Source organism: Podarcis tiliguerta (assembly GCF_965153285.1).
Source record: "Podarcis tiliguerta genome assembly, chromosome: 4".
Lineage (NCBI taxonomy): Eukaryota > Metazoa > Chordata > Lepidosauria > Squamata > Lacertidae > Podarcis > Podarcis tiliguerta.
In genome coordinates, this window is record NC_139537.1 from 25,818,267 (window position 1) to 25,835,199 (window position 16,933).

Sequence of the window (16,933 nt, forward strand, 5' to 3'; positions counted from 1 at the left end):
CACTGTCTAACCACATGCCACACTAGGCTTGCTTATTTGGGGTGTTCAGCCTGGACGGGTCTGTGCCGTCTAATGCTGTTTTTGTTTGCTTTGTGAATAACCGCTGCTAACAACGTGGGTTTTTTTTTTGTTATTTCGTTTTCTTCTTGCTCCTTTACGATTCTTTGCCCAACCGGAACCACATAGATATGTATATCAAAATAGAGAAGCACATGCACATATATGTACGCACCAGCAACTCAGAATAACACTTCATGCATCTGATGAAGCGATCTACAGTCTCATACGCTCCAGCATTTCTTCGGTGAAAATAGAGACATCCTAAGGGAAAGCGGGGGGACGCGGGTGGCGCTGTGGGTAAAAGCCTCAGCACCTAGGACTTGCCGATCGAAAGGTCGGCAGTTCGAATCCCCGCGGCGGGGTGCGCTCCCGTTGCTCGGTCCCAGCGCCTGCCAACCTAGCAGTTCGAAAGCACCCCCAAGTGCAAGTAGATAAATAGGGACCGCTTACTAGCGGGAAGGTAAACGGCGTTCCGTGTGCAGCTCTGGCTCGCCAGAGCAGCGATGTCACGCTGGCCACGTGACCCGGAAGTGTCTTCGGACAGCGCTGGCCCTTGGCCTCTTGAGTGAGATGGGCGCACAACCCTAGAGTCTGTCAAGACTTGCCCGTACGGGCAGGGGTACCTTTACCTTTACCTTTAAGGGAAAGCGGGACATTCTGGGATCAGATCAGAAACAGGGGCAGCTTCTATAAATCCGGGACTGTCCCAGGAAGAGTAGGGACAATTGAAGAGTCTGCAATCTAAGGGCCACCTCTCTCCATATGAAACGAACTGGACCCTTTTCTGCAGTGACTTCCTGCTTGTGGGATGCTCAGGGCCAGATTTAGGTTTGATGAGGCCCTAAGCTACTGAAGGTAATGGGGCCCTTTATATGTCCAGCTGTCCTTTGTCAACAACAAATTGGCACTGTTTTTTTTGTGTTGAATATATGCTATATGGTAATTTACTTACCATTACTTACATCATAGGAGCCTACACACCACCAAACACTTGCTGTATATAGGTTTTATTTGTTTTTTATGTTATATTTTGGAAATGTGCATCCAGGTTTTTTCCTTTAATTTTTTTTTGGGGGGGGGCAAGAGAGTGGGGCCCGAAGCTATAGCTTCTTTAGCTCATATGTAAATCCGGCACTGGGGATGCTCTCCCCAAGGAGGCTCACTAGGCAAAAATATTCCTCTTCTCCCAGGTCTTTGGCTAATTAAATAACATATAGCCTTTTAAACTGTAGGGGAGGAGCATTGTTTATGTTTGTTATGGTATGTATTTTTGTGTTTTTCTATTGTAAACTACGCTGTGATCCTCAGATGGAGGGTGGTAAAGACATTTAATAAATTATTTTCATTATTAGAAAACAAAAATTGACAGATGGAGCCACCTAACAATTCAAATGTAAGACTGAGGGTCTAATTAAAACATGTAACTTGTCACTAAAATTGGTCTCTACCTGATTTAACAGTACAATCAATTTCTATTTATAAGTACCGTAAGTCCTGTTGAATTCAATGGGGCTTACTCCTAGTTAGGGGGTTGGGACTGCTACCTGAGTCATGAGTCATTGTGGTTTTATGGAATCTGCCTGAAACAGCTTGCAGGAAGAGACTGTCTTTATTGATCTTACGCAAGCTGCTCTGGAACGCCTTTTATGGAGGATAAAATGCTTTAAATGGATATATTAGAATAGCTATTCTTCAGCTGATCTTCAAGATTACTGTGTGCTGCAAGGGTAATTGCACCCTTTAGCGTAGCTTTCCCCAACCTTGGGTCCTCAAGTGTTATCACAACCCATATCATCCCCAGCCATCATGGCCAATTGTTGGTTGGTGATTGGACCTGCAGTTCAGAAAAATCTGGGGGGCCCAAGTTGCGTGAGTCTTTTAAAAAGCAGGCATCAATTTCACAAATGACAATAATTCTGAGCAGCCTTAGTTGAAAGTCTTAAGAAGTTCAAAAAGCTCTACTTCCAAGTAAGCATGTTTACCACTGTAAACATGCAGTGCTGTCCAGTCCAGTGCATGTTTCTCAACAGTAGATCCCACCAATTTCAATGGGCTTGGTTTCCATGTGTAAGTCATAGGCTTTCATCCTTAGTCTTCAATATACCATTATTATTTTTTGCTGTTTTTACAAAATATTGTAAAATAAGTTTCTCTTTCTTTTTTTTGAGTATTTGTTTTTTATAAGGTTGCTACTAATGTAAAACCTGCTTTGTGGCTAAAGTGGGGTTAAAAATAAATGGTTCTTGTTATTGTTCTTTTCAAAAATGTAAACATACAACTACCAATCTATGCAACAATGGTATGTATTTCCACAAATCGTAATGAAAAAAACAAGGGAGAAACAGTACACCAGAAATGTCCATCAACCTTATACCACTTTAACTGTCATGGTTTTTCCTCCCCCCCCCCCAAAAAAAAAAAGAAGAGGAGGAGGAGAATTGCAGTTGGTGAGTTGCAGAAAACTTCTGTTTGAGATCCTTGGTCCCTTCTCAAAGAACTAGGATTCTCAGGGTTCCCTGCGAAGATGGAATGCTTTAATCAGTTTAAATTTGCACTGTCTAAGTCCAGGGAGCTTCCATATATTCCCAGAGTGGCTACACATTGAATTTATAACCACATTTCTCAACATTAACATAAGCCAGGGGTAGGGTTGTGGCCTTCCAGATGTTGTTGGACTACAGCTCCCATTATCTCTGCCCATTGGCCACAGTGGAAGATGGGACTTGGAGTCCAACAGTAACTAGGGGGTTGCAAGTTACCTAGAGCAATGCTAACCATGACTTTCCTCATGCTGTTGGGAGTACAGCTCCCATTATCATCGTCTGCCATTGGAGATACTGTCGCCGAACCCTGTTAGTAAATAACAAAGTCTGCTTCCATTTCGAGCAATGTAAATATGGACTGCATTTTATACATTTTTGCCTGTGCCCTTAAAAAGTCTTATTATTGTTGTTAATCCAAAAGTTAATATATTCTTAATCGCCTAAGGCAGGCTAAGAGAAAAAATATAATATGCTTAGATTAATGTAGAACTTTAATTCATTTTGAATACACCACATAGCACACCCTTTTCTTAATCTGCAATGTCATCGGACCAGCTCACAGTAAAAATAAGGAACAACCCGGTGCAATTTAGATTCTTTTACAAGTCATTTCTTTCCCACTTGCCCTTCTTATTTATTATATCCCATAGCCCTTTTTCAGTTGCAATGAGAAGAGATTAAGACACAAGTAACAGAAATATGTTTCTTCCACTTAGAATGTACTAACTTTTGATTGAAACGCCTACCTGCATTTTAGAAACGCATTGCAGTTTTGGTGGAAAATGCTAGTAGAGTTATGCATGTTTTTATCATTTTAAACACTGTTACAAATGAAAAGGACCTTTTGATTCTCTTCCCCACCCCCCTTGAAAAATAGTGGTCTTGAAAAGCTGCCCAGATAATAATAATAATAATAATAATAATAATAATAATAATAATAATAATAAATGTTATTTATATCCCGCCCTCCCCAGCCGAAGCCGGGCTCAGGGTGGCTAACAACAATAAAACAACACAACACAACACTCTAAAATCATGCATTATAAAATTAATTCAAATCAAACCAATGGCAACCATTGGGCCAGAGCTCCGCAAAGATTGCCGAAGGAGGGAGTCAGGCTGTGCCCTGGCCAAAGGGCCTGGTGGAACAACTCTGTCTTGCAGGCCCTGCGGAAAGATGTCAGGTCCCGCAGAGCCCTAGTCTCTTGTGACAGAGTGTTCCACCAGATCGGAGCCACAGCCAAAAAAGCCCTGGCTCTAGATGATCTGCCCACTGTGAAATAGCTAATTCAGATTCAAAAAGGCTTGAAACTCCAGAGCCTCAGGTGTGCTCTGATACACAGCTGGGGCTCTTCTATACTGTATATGACAGTTAAACTCAAAGGAGAGTTTCAGGTGCGCATCAGAAACTTTATCTGAATGCAAACAGTTGGATCACAGCACCCTGGCTATCGGACTTACATTTAATTGCATGCAGTTTCCACCTGGTTTCAGGATTAGTTATTTTTTCTTTTATCCTGAAACATCAGGAAGGCCTTGCTGTTTGCTGATGGAGCACCGTTTAGAGAAATTCGTGTTTTCCATGGCTGGCCCCTTGAACTATTATCGTTATACGTTGCGGAGACTGCTGAAGTTAAACCAATTCTCTCCATAATTGTTAAGCTAATAATAAAAGCATGCCTGATTCTGCAAGGTTTGGAATGATTGACTTTTGTCAGTTTCTGAGGGATTACATTATACAACTTCAAATGAATCATGTATACATCAAATATATATGTGGAAAGGATGGAGGGGGGAGTTGCGCCCACGCTCCCACATCAAAAAGCCTTCCTTCTCCACAGAAATAGAACTATCATTACAGTCATTATCTTTTAGAAGTAAAGCATTACAGAAAGGTAGGAGATGGAAACCTGTCAGCTCTCAGTTTAATAGCTGGCTCTTTTTTTCCTCAAGTAAAGTGGAACTTGCACAACACACTCCTTTGCTCGTGACCAACAAGCATATTCAGCACACATTTAAAGCACATCACTTCTTCCAAATGAAGCCAGGGAACTCTAGTTTGTCAAAGGTGCTGATAATTGTAGCTCTGGGGGCAGAAAGAAACTAAAGTTCCCAGGAATCTTTAGAGGAGGCCTTGTGCTTTAAATGTCTGCCCCCAATTTTTGTTGTCTTCATTGTCGTTTTTAAACACCTCTCTTAGCTACTTCTGTGTAACACTCCTACCGTCACCCAGATGCTCTCACTTCTAGATCTTCCATAGCAAATAGAAGCCAATCCGGTATTTATCGAGCTCTCTTTAACTTTGCTTCTGTAAGAGATGGCCTCCTTGTTGCACGCAGGGCCCGTTTCTAACCTGATTCAGCTGCGCCACAAGTATGCAATGTACAATCTAACGTTTTATGTTCCCCCTTCTCCACTGTACACTTGTGTGCGTCAGTAGTGACCTTCACCCCGGCTTGCTACAAGTCTGAGTGTGTGGCCAGCCTGGCCACTGCGGAATGTTTGTCACGATCAACCAATTGGAAAGGGCTATAAGAACAAAATACTGAAGGAGGGTGGAAGGTGGGAAGTAAGTATGTCCATTGTTGGCTTGGAAAAACATCAAGGTCAGCACTGACACCTGGCAAGGCCCACTGCTGATGTCAGCCTTGGGGCCTCCCTTCAAAGGGGGGGGGTGGAGAAAACAGTCTGCCCTGGCATTCTGAACAGCTCCAAGAGCTTCGTCTCGCCTCACTTTTATAGTGCCTTCTTGACCTAACAATGTTTTGGAGCATCAAAAGGATGTCTAAAGAGTTTCTCGAGCACTATCACTGCAGCAAGATAAGCCCTCCATGTCTCACTGACGGCAAGGAAGAATGGATGGATGATCAACCTGATTCCTTCCCATAGTGGTTTCATGTGTTGACAAAATCAGCTCCATGTTGTACTGTTGGTGGGTGGGTAGATTTGTCTAATAGGGAAAATTCTAATAATAATTTTTTTAAAAGCCAACCAGATTTTGCAAATAATAAATAAACAAATTGTTTTTAAATGCCCCCAGGAAGTGCCGCAACATAGAATCATATAATCTTAAGAGTTGGAAGGAACCCAAGGGTCATCTAGCCCAACCCCTTGCAATGCAGGAATCTCAGCTAAAGCATCCATGGCAGATGGCCCTCAAACCTCTGCTTAAAACCCTCCAAGGAAGGAGAGTCCACCACCTCTCATGGGAGTCTGTTCCTCTGCCGAACAGCTCTTACTGTCAGAAAGTTTTTCCCGAATGTTGAGTCAGAATCTCCTTTCTTGTAACTTGAAGCCTTTGGTTTGAGTCTTACCCTCCAGAGCAGGAGAAAACAAGCATGCTCCCTCTTCCATGTGTCAGCCCTTAAGATATTTGAAGATGGCTATCATATCTCCTCTCAGTCTCCTCTTTTCCAGGCTAACCATACCCAGCTCTTTCAAGCGCTCCTCATAAGGCTTAGTTATGCCTCGGCCCAGTATACCTGAAGGAACATCTCCACCCCCATCGTTCAGCCCAGATACTGAGGCCCAGCGCCAAGGGCCTTCTGGCGGTTCCCTCACTGTGAGAAGCGACGTTACAGGGAACCAGGCAGAGGGCCTTTTCGGTAGTGGCACCCGCCCTGTGGAACACCCTCCCATCAGATGTCAAGGAAATAAACATCTGACTTTTAGAAATAAATATCTGACTTTTAGAAGACATCTGAAGGCAGCCCTGTTTAGGGAAGTTTTTAATGACTCTTTTAATGTAGGGTATTTTTTTATATTTTGTTGGGAGCCGCCCAGAGTGGCTGGGGAAACCCAGCCAGGTGGGCGGGATATAAATATATTATTATTATTATTATTATTATTATTATTATTATAGTTTCCAGACCCTTGATGATCTTGTTTGCCCTCCTCTGCACATGTTCCAGCTTGTAAACATCCTTCTTAAAATGTGGTGCCCAGAATTGGGCACAGTATTCCAGGTGTGGTCTGACTAAAGCAGAATAGAGTGGTACTATTACTTCCCTTGATCTGGATGCTATACTTCTGTTGCGGTTCCTTCCCGGGGAACTGTGCAGAGAAAAAGTTGTACCTGTCAGGGAACTGAAGTGTGCTCTTGTGGGTAGCAGTGGCACCAGTAAAGGAACATCCTAGCTGGCAAAAGAGAGAAAAGAGAGAGTAATGCTAAGTCATATGATAGGGTTAATTAATTAATTAAACAATTAATTAACACAGGGGTCGGCAAAAAATTTTAGCCACAGGCTAAACACCAGAGCTGTTTTCCCCATAGGCTTAGTGGTGCGTTGCACCAGGCCACTGGCCCCTCAGGGGCGCCCCAGCAAGTGGGGGCTTTGCCGGCGGCCTCCCTTTTCCCTGCATGCCCGGCAGCTGCGCCCCGTCAACCAAAAGGCTGGCGGGCATGCAGCTTCCCTCCCAAGCCTCTGCGGGGATCACTCTCCCTTAGCGGCATGGGGGAGAGTTGCGGCCCCCCCACTCCCTGGATGGCTGGCAGTGCACAGCTATGGCCATTCCAACACTATCCATGGTAATTCTGAGGCACTGTGTGGATATTGGCACCCCAGCGCCACATCTACTAAAGATGGCCCTGTGGTCCACTGTCCCTCAGACCTTGTGGTGGGCCAGAGAAACGGCACCAGGGGGAGGGGAGCTGGAAGAAGAGGGGGGAAAGTAGTCCTCCTCCCAGCCCCAGCTGCTGCCCTTACCTTCCCTGGGGCTGCCACCGCTGCTGCCGCTGCTGCTTCTTGTAGGTAGGCAGAGCAAGTTCATCCGCTCCACTCTCTGGCCCACAGGAGGACCAAGGCGGCGGCGGTGGGGGGAAGATAAGTGACGCGAAAGGGCTAGCTCCGGAGAGGGGCTGCTTAAAATGGCGCTCAGCCAGCTCAGCCTAGCATCTTTCCTCCTCTAGGCAGGGCAGGGAGAAGCCAGGAGGAGGGAGGGAGGAGGCACCGCTGTGGTGTGGGGGGTGGAATGGTGCAGAAAAAATGGCACGCCTGAACGAACAGAATCCCCACACCGATCCACAGACAGTCCTCGAGCCAGATCCTGAAGGCAATTGGGCCTGATCCAGCCTGTGGGCCTTAGTTTGCCGACCCCTGAATTAACATTTCTGTGCGTACCATACTTTGGGGGTGGGATTTAACATTGCTCTAGGGCAATCATTATGTCAGCACAAGCATTTGTGGTTGCCAGATGTAATGACCAAATTCAATGATATTTGGAATCCATTCTTACAAATACTGTAATAGGTTAAGATCTGGTGAAGTACAATAACAACCTTATAAAATAGACAGTTTTGGGTTCCCCCCCCCTCACCCCTTTGTTTTCCCTTTTGCACAGGTTCTGTTTTTCTTTTTCTTCTTCTCTTTTTTGTTTGCGTCTCACCATGTTTGGTGTACATGTAGTTATGTATTTTTAAACTTTCAATAAATATGTTACAACAGCGGAAAAACCACCTAGCTGTATTTTAAAAGTACACATTTTCCTTTGAAAAAATCTACCCACAAACAGGGTAATACAGAGCTGATTTTGTTAATAGCAGTTATTAGACCCCTGAGTTCAGTGCTCTCCATGTGATCTTTGCCATGTGCCTTTGCTAACATGTGACAGAAAGGTACTGCTGACCCCTGGCACTGCCCATAGCCCTTTCGCCCTTCTCAAAGATCTTGGCTAGGCACCCACTGTGCTCTTGAATTTTGCTCTCTTCTTGAGAGCGGCCCAGCGAGCAGTTCTTGGAAGCCTTGGCTTTTGCATAATTGCACCTTGTGACCGCCCTGGTGAAGGCTTGCTGTGGCTTGGGGCCCTTGTTTTATTTGGATTTACCTTGATGCTGAGGATCTCCACTCCCAACATGCTGCTGAAAGATCATTAGATGAAATAGAGATATCTCATCACATTCTCTTTTTCTCTGGGTCTCTTGCCAGCTTCCCTCAATTCCCCCACCTTTCCCAAGAATGCTGAAACATCACCGGGTAGCTGCCCTTGGCTCCCTGCCTCTTCTCTTTCAATATCTCTCTCCACCCTTCCCTTGTGGGAGAAGCCTTTAGTAATTTGCCTTGCAATCTTCCTTTTATTTTCCTTTGTTCGTAAAAACTCTTTCTTCTGGAAAAGCTCCGGCACTGACCTCCGTTACACCCTCTAGGGTACCTTACAAGGGCACTCTGCTCCCTGCACCAAAATCCTGAACATCATTCAAGTTGAGCTCCTCTACCTTTTGTAAAATGTGCTATTGTGCTGGGGACAGGGGGGGGGGGCTTGTTTACAAAGCTATTGTACTACCAACCTTACTGTCTGCTTGTGAAACATGGACCACTTATAAACGCCACCTCCAACTCCTCGAAAGATTCCATCAACGGTGTCTCTGAAAAATTTTACACATCACTTGGGAAGACAGGCGAACTAATATCAGTGTACTAGAAGAAGCAAAGATCACCAGTGTTGAAGCAGTGATTCTTCAACATCAACTTCGTTGGACTGGTCATGTTGTGCGGATGCCTGATGATCGTCTTCCAAAGCAACTACTCTATTCTGAACTTAAAAATGGAAAGCATAATGCTGGTGGTAAACAAAAGAGGTTTAAAGACTGTCACAAGGCAAATCTTTAAAAATGTAGTATAAACACTGGCCTGCGAGCGCTCCAGCTGGAGAACAGCCTTTACCAAAGGTGTCATGGGCTTTGAAGACACTCAAACTCAGGACGCAAGGGAGAAACGTGCTAAGAGGAAGGCACGCTTGGCAAATCTACACCGTGATCAACTCCCGCCCGGGAACCAATGTCCCCACTGTGGAAGGACGTGTGGATCCAGAATTGGCCTCCACAGTCACCTACAGACTCATTGTTAAAACCGTGTTGACTGAGTGATTGCCAAAGAAAGAAGAAGAAGAAGCTCCCCAATGCAATAAAGCTAGGGCTGTAGAGGAAAGAAGTTCCCTAACCCTAGAGCATGGTTCGCCAATATTGTGGGCCCTCCCCAGATGTCAGTTCCAGCTGGCATGGCCAATATTCAGGAATGCTGGGCGTCCAAAAGCCTACAAAATGTACCACATTGGCTATTCCTGCACTTGAGGACACACACCCTTGTCATTCAAGTTTCAGTGATGCGCATTGAAATGTAGGTTTCAGGGGAGAGAGAGAGAGAGAGAGAAGCCCCCCCCCCATTTTTTATTACAGTTTTCACAATACAGTGGTACCTTGGGTTAAAGATGCTTCAGGTTACAGACTCCACTAACCCAGAAATAGTACCTCGGGTTAAGAACTTTGCTTCAGGATGAGAACAGAAATAGCGCGGCGGCTGCGGGAAGCCCCATTAGCTAAAGTGGTGCCTCGGGTTAAGAACAGTTTCAAGTAAAGAATGGACCTCCAGAACGAATTAGGTTCTTAACCCGAGGTACCACTGTACAATAAAATAGCATCTAGAAGAAATAGAATCAAAAAGACAAGAAAGGAGAGGGGAGGGGAAAACAAGAAGAGAAAAAGAAAATAAGAAAAAAAAGAACAGAACATACTATTATAATAAAAAAATATTATTTATACCCCACCCATCTGGCTGCGCTTCCCCACTCCATCAAAGATAATGCCAATAATGATAGTAACACTCATGATAAAACACAAAATTATATATTCCTCTATCATAACTATGCCTGAATCTTCTGTCTGCATACAAAGAAGTGGGTTTTCCCAGCTCTCACCCAGGAAAGCAGCTCCCTTCCTCAGCCTCACACCCTGAGGAAAACCCACTCTGGCCTGACTCTCGCACAGCTCCCTCTCTTCCATCCATCCCCTCAGAGAGAGACACAAGTCCCGAGTAAGCACAGTCGCGTGGCTTTAGCTCTCTGCCGCAGGTATACACTGAGCAGGCATGTTTACCTCCATGTAACATGGGAGGGCAGCTCAAGCCCTCAATCTAGCCATATGCACTCGCTGCCTTTGGGACTCTCTCTGGTGCCAAAAGCATCTGGGTCTCCTGCAGGAACTGAAACCCACAGAGAAAGAATAAATTCTGCATAAAGCAGACGATTCCAAAAGAAACATTCCAATATCTTGGCTCTGCTGGCAGGCAGTTAAGGCGCTGTGGAGATCAGATTGAGCACCCGGCGCAAGGGAACAGATCCCACTGCTAACAGAAACAGCTTGGCGGGAGACAATAATGCATACCATGCATTTGTGGCAACAAAGGACAATTAGATTGGATCCAAAGATCATTCCTCTCTTATGCTAATAAATAAGGTCTTGCTTATTATTCATACCCTCACATCTCCCATGCATGTCCTGCCTTTCCTTCGTCCTTTGCAATCTCTTGCCTTAATTGTCCCCTTCCTTCTGCAGCCCTCAGCAATTATGAATAGTTATTAGACTTTATTTTCTGATAGTCTAAATCGGTGTGATGTATTTATGAAATTAACACTTAAATAGTTATTCAAATGGCAAAGTAGCTGTTTGGCATATTGATTTAAAACAAGTCTCAAAGATGAAGATAAAAATGCCCTCATGCACTTGCCCTTTTAAGAGAAAATGTGTTATTTGTTTATTAATTCAGCATCATATCCATTCAGGTTACAAGCACAGTTACATGCACAAGATTTTAATGTGTAGTCAGTATCTTCCTCCTGCAAATATTGTCATTGTCCCCATTTCAGAGATAAACAGCTGAGGGTCAGCTTTATCAGTCTGCCTGAGGCCACTTAATATAAATGTGATTGGACTGGAATTTGACCCTGAGAGGAGAGGGTGGAGAAATTCTGTTGTCCAGCCAAAAGTCCTTGTGCTACCAGAAGAACTTTACTAGATGCTTCCCCAAATATGTCCTTGGGTTCAAAAAGAGCCCCTGTCTTAATCTGTTCACTTCCACCTTTGCTCAATGCATAACCCCAGAATTGTAAATAAACCCCAGAATTATAACCCCAATCCAAAGATCTCTCCTGCTCCTGAAACTTCTCACCTCTCAAGAACATTTGGGCCAGTAAGAAGAAAATCAGTGACAACAACAGCAACTATCACAACAATGGCTGCCCCACTGTTGGAGCTGGGTATAAACAAATAATTTGACCAGGACAGTAAAACATAAGTCAGGTTATTTCCAGACCGTCCTTATATTGGGGAGGGATTGAATCACATACTGGCAATTTCAGTTTCCACAATTAAAGTAGATTTGGAACTATTGCACATCAGACTTGTTTCCCCTGCAAAACCAGACCCCCCTTTTTTTTGTAGAAGGAAAGCAATGAGAAAATGCACTGGAAAGTATGGGATAACATTTGCTTGACACAACAATGTCTGACCTTCCCACAAACCAATCAATAAATAGCCGTCCTCTAACCGCCCTGAAAACTTTGTGCAGACAGATCAGGACGAACGCTCAAGAAATAGGTTGTGGCAACCTCAGAAATCTCCTTTTGCAGCTGCTCATAGCACCTGCCTCTTAATTGTGTCTCTTTCCTGGGAGCTTTCAGATTGCCAAGGGCGAGAGAAATGCAGAAGCGCACACGCTGCAACTTTGCACCACAGGTGCACTTCAGGCTTCACAACTGACAAAGCTCCCCTCCAGACATGTTACTCATCACGTTCCACAGTTGCTCTGACCTGCAGCGTGATGTCAGCACAGGTAAGAACTGCAGTACAGAAGGACATGCTTAGGGGTGGGGGATTATGCCAAGGCCTTTTGGGAAGCTTGGATCTTAAACCGTAAAGAAGATTGGATACAGAAACTAATGGAGTGTGCAGAAATGGTGAAACTTACCGGAATAAATTTTTAGAAAGGCACGGAAGTAGTTTATTGAGTATTTACAAACAAGCTGTAAATAGATCAAGACACTGGCAGGATTATTGTAAAAACTTGCTGTTTTAAATACAGTCATACATTGGTTCTTGAACTCCTTGATACTCGTATGTTTTGGCTCCCAAACACCAGAAAACCGGAAGTAAGTGTTCTGGTTTTCGAACATTTTTTGGAAGCCGAACATCCAACACGGCTTCCACTTGAGTGCAGGAAATTCCTGCAGCCAATTGGAAGCCACGTCTTGGTTTTCAAATGTTTTCAGAAGTCGAACGGATTACGTTTGAGAATGGACAAAAATAAATGTAAGTAACTGCAGAAAGCACGGGAAAGGAATTGAAATTGAAAATGTTAAAACTATGGTTAAATAATTGTTGTAATGTATATAAATGAAAAGGGGACGCGGGTGACGCTGTGGGTTAAACCACAGAGCCTAGGGATTGTCAATCAGAAGGTCGGCAGTTTGAATCCCTGTGACAGGGTGAGCTCCCATTGCTTGGTCCTTGCTCCTGCCCACCTAGCAGTTCGAAAGCACATCAAAGTGCAAGTACCTGTAGATAAATAGGTACCGCTTATACAATTATATATATATTTTAAATGAAATATTGGAAAGCTGTTGTCAGTGTGGTCTGACTCAGTACTGCAGCTTCCTCTGCACCTATAGCTGGTTGGTAGCTGATGCACACATTTATCCGAGAGAGATGGATTGTGTTCCGAAATCTGAGGCATTTATGCCAAGGAAAGTTCAGTGCAAGTTTCAATAAACCAGGGCCCTGATCTTCCCAATGTGGGCATTTAGCGCCAGTTCTGAAGGAACCTCACATCTTTTGCTTGCAGGGCTTGTGCTCACCCCCTCTGATTCCTCTGTGTCTCCCGGCTGCTTCTTTTGTTCCAGAACGTGCTGTCTCCAATGAGAATTGGCGGTGTAATAATAAAACCCCTCAATCTGTGCTCTATTCATTACGAACCTATTAGGGTGCTACATCTCTAAGAAATCTATCCGTTATGTAACTGGCGATGTTCTTAAGTGAGTCAGCCTGTGAATCATGGGAGACGCAATGAGGAGCCAAGCCACAGTTTTCTCTGCATTTCACCAATACGGACTCTCTCCCTTCTGCCCCCAGCCCCCACCCACCCACCGCCTCCTCTTCCTATCAAGTGAGTGTGTGTGTGCCTACTTGATTTTTCTCCTCAAACCCTCTTCTTCATTATTTTTTAAAAATCATTTTTCCTAGTGATAGGAGTAGCTTCGTGTTCTGCATCTGAGTACAATCTGTAATGCATGTTGATGTTACAGATTGTCAATTAGGTGTGGGGCAGAGGAGTAAGCTCCACTCTGCAATAACAACAGGAAACAGAAGGACAACCTATTGCACGCCCTATTTCGTATGTAGGTAAAATAGAGAGACTTGGTTGGAGTGAGAGACACTGGGGGAGGGTCATTGCTTAATGAGAGGGCATCGGCCTTGGATGTGCGGTATAATGGCTAGAGGGCTGGACTATGACTTATGCGACCAGGGTTCACATCCCCACTCAGCCATGAAGCTCTCTGGGTGGCCTTGGGCCAGTCACCGTCTCTTAGCCTAACCTACCTCACAGGGTTTTTTGTGAGGCTGAAATGGGGAGGAGGAGAATCGTGTTAATAATATTAAATAATAAATTTTTATTTATATCCCGCCCTCCCCAGCCAAAGCCAGGCTCAGAGCGGCTAACAACATTAAAATGATACAACATTCTAAAATCATTTAATTATAAAATCAGTTCAAGTCAGATTAATGGCAGCCATTGGGCCAGAGTCCTGTGAGGATTGCCAAAGGAGGGGGTCAGGCTGTGCCTTGGCCAAAGGCCTGGTGGAACAGCTCTGTCTTGCAGGCCCTGTGGAAAGATGTCAAGTCCCGCAGGGCCCTAGTCTCTTGTGACAGAGCGTTTCACCAGATCGGAGCCACAGCCAAAAAAGCCCTGGCTCTGGTTGAGGCCAGCCTAACTTCTCTGTGGCCCGGGACCTCCAAGATGTTTTTGTTTGAAGACCATAAGGTCCTCTGTGGGACATACCAGGAGAGGCGGTCCTGTAGGTACGAGGGTCCTAGGCTGTATAGGGCTTTAAAGGTTAAAACCAGCACCTTAAACCTGATCCTGTACTCCACTGGGAGCCAGTGCAGCTGGTATAGCGCTGGGTGAATGTGATCCCGCAGCGAGGACCCCGTAAGGAGTCTCGCAGTGGCATTCTGCACCCGCTGGAGTTTCTGGGTCAGTCTCAAGGGCAGCCCCACGTAGAGTGAGTTACAATAATCCAGTCTGGAGGTGACCGTCGCATGGATCACAGTGGTTAGGTCAGGGCGAGAGAGGTAAGGAGCCAACTGCTTAGCTTGGCAGAGATGAAAAAATGCCACCATCTTGAGCTCCTTGGAAGAGAAAGATGGTAAAAAATGATAAGTAAATAAAGCATAAGGCCCCAGATTCAATCCCTGGCATCTCCAGGTTGGGCTGGGAGAGAGGTCCAGTCTGTAATCCTGAAGAGCTGCTGCCAGTCAGTGCAGACAATATTGAGCGTCGTAGACCAGCAGTCGGTATAAAGGCCACTTCCTAGGTTCCTGTCCTGGGATAAATAGGATGTGCAGGCAATTCAGAAATGAGGGTCATCACTCAGGTGTGGGCTATAAAAGCAGGGTGTTACTTCACAGAGGATAGTGCTTTGTTCTGAAACGGCAGAAGATGGTCCATGGGAGTAAATGGAGTGCTGCTCCACCTACCACATTCTGCCAACATCCAGTCCAGAGGGTGGCGCTACTGGCCACCTTCCTCCTCCTTAGATTTAGTGTTGCCCTTCTAGGACACGGCAGGAAGGAGGACAGAGGCCCAGCTAGAATTACTTGTCTCTGTCTGTTTGCTGGCTGCACCTGCCATTGGCTCCTTTAGCTATTGGCTTCTCCACCTTCTGCCCCACCTCTCCCAAGGGGCAGTAGCCACCACTACTTCAAAGGGTTGTTGGAAGACCCTCTTCTATCTGAAGAGGTCCAAAGTAAGAGGCAATTGTGCATTTGAATATCAGTTTCTGGAAACTGAAGCTTACACAGCTGCAATCTGAGTACTGGTCCTTATGCAGCCAAAATGACACCAGCCACGAAAAAGAGGGAGGTATTAGCAGGCTTGAGGGAGCCCCAACGTTTGCAGAAGTGCAAACATTTTTTTTAAAAAAAAAGTCCTAAAAGGGAAAGCCAAACAAACTTCAGAACAGCCCAAAGAGAATAGGGGAATGTTCAGTAAATGGAGAATGCCATGGGACGGCATGGCTGGAAGCCTAAGCAGAAGAACTCCATGCAGCAACATTTTGTTGCAGCTGGTCCTCATAATCATTGTCATGGAGTACTTGGCCACATTTACCCCCTTCCCCCTCTGAACTCCCTACTTCTCACTGTTATAATTTGTGAGTTTCAGGCTTTTTCTACTAGTAGCAGTAATAATTCTAGAACCTCTTCACCACTTCTTAGGGTATTTAATCTTTGAATCAGACTTGGGCCAGGTAGTTCTTCAAACAGAGGACTGCCCTCTCTAAAGTAGACTACCCCACATTGTTACCCTGCCTGAAGGAGAAAGTGAAAAGGAGCCGTTAATCATCAGCAAAGAACATCTCCTTTCATACTTGCAAGGCTGTTTCTGAGGAAACATGTGAGAACAGACATTCCCCCTCTATTTCAGTCTGCAACTTAGCGCAAATCATTCTTCGCTCCTTGTAAATTACTGTTCCCTCAGGAGATGGTGGAAGCTTCACCTGTCACTGTGCTGTGGTTATATCCACCCTGTTAAGGTAGCCAAGCCCTGGGGAGGAGGTGTAGGCCAGAGAACAGACTCAGGAGGCTCTGCTTTTTCTCCCAGTGGTTTCTGTTCTAGGGTAATCATTATTACAAAGGTTTTGAGACAGCCAATTTTCAGTAGAGAGGCGCTTGCCACACAATCTCCTCCTCCGGTTGTTTTTAACAGCTGCTGTCCTTTTTCTACAGCTCTCCTGTGGTTCTGGGCTCATGTTGAGCATTTGGTTCAGTAAAGCAAAAGACATTCTGGCAGCAGTTGCTGTGTGGCATGACTAGGATGCCCTAGCTGCATCCGCTGTTTGTTTGCCATTAGCATCAATGCCTGAAAACCCAGAAAATGTGCTTGTTGTATGTTTTATTCATCTGCTTTAAAAATATATCTGCAGGAACTTATATGCCTGTTTCCCAGTCTGATGAAACAGACTATTGGCAACAGATATTCCTGTCCTAACAAGCCAATGAATTACGAAAATATTGGGTAGTGTTTAACTAAGCTTTGCTCAGAGTAAAGCCATTGAAATTTATAGAACTAATTTAGTCATATCTGTTAATTTTAATGGGTGAGTGAAGCGTAGTTTAATACCACCCAATTGGTACATTCACCTCACTTTGAAAAGTTCCAGGAACACAGGCCTGGTTTCCTCTGGAAGGAAATCACTACATTCTTCCAGAATTCTGTGATATTTTGAGTTTATTTACAAACTGAACATAGTTGAGGCACAGTTAAAAACACTTCAACTTATAGCCA

General features: G+C 44.8%; 1 protein-coding gene across 1 annotated transcript in view; it reads right to left on the reverse strand.

The window, feature by feature from the left end:
• SLC7A1 (solute carrier family 7 member 1) overlaps positions 1-4,975 on the reverse strand; it is a 49,530-nt gene extending 44,555 nt beyond the window's left edge. Inside the window, exon 1 of the mRNA XM_083437141.1 lies at positions 4,827-4,975. The gene's annotated coding sequence lies outside the window, so the exon portion shown is untranslated. The remainder of the gene's footprint in view (positions 1-4,826) is intronic.
• Positions 4,976-16,933: the final 11,958 nt, after the last annotated feature.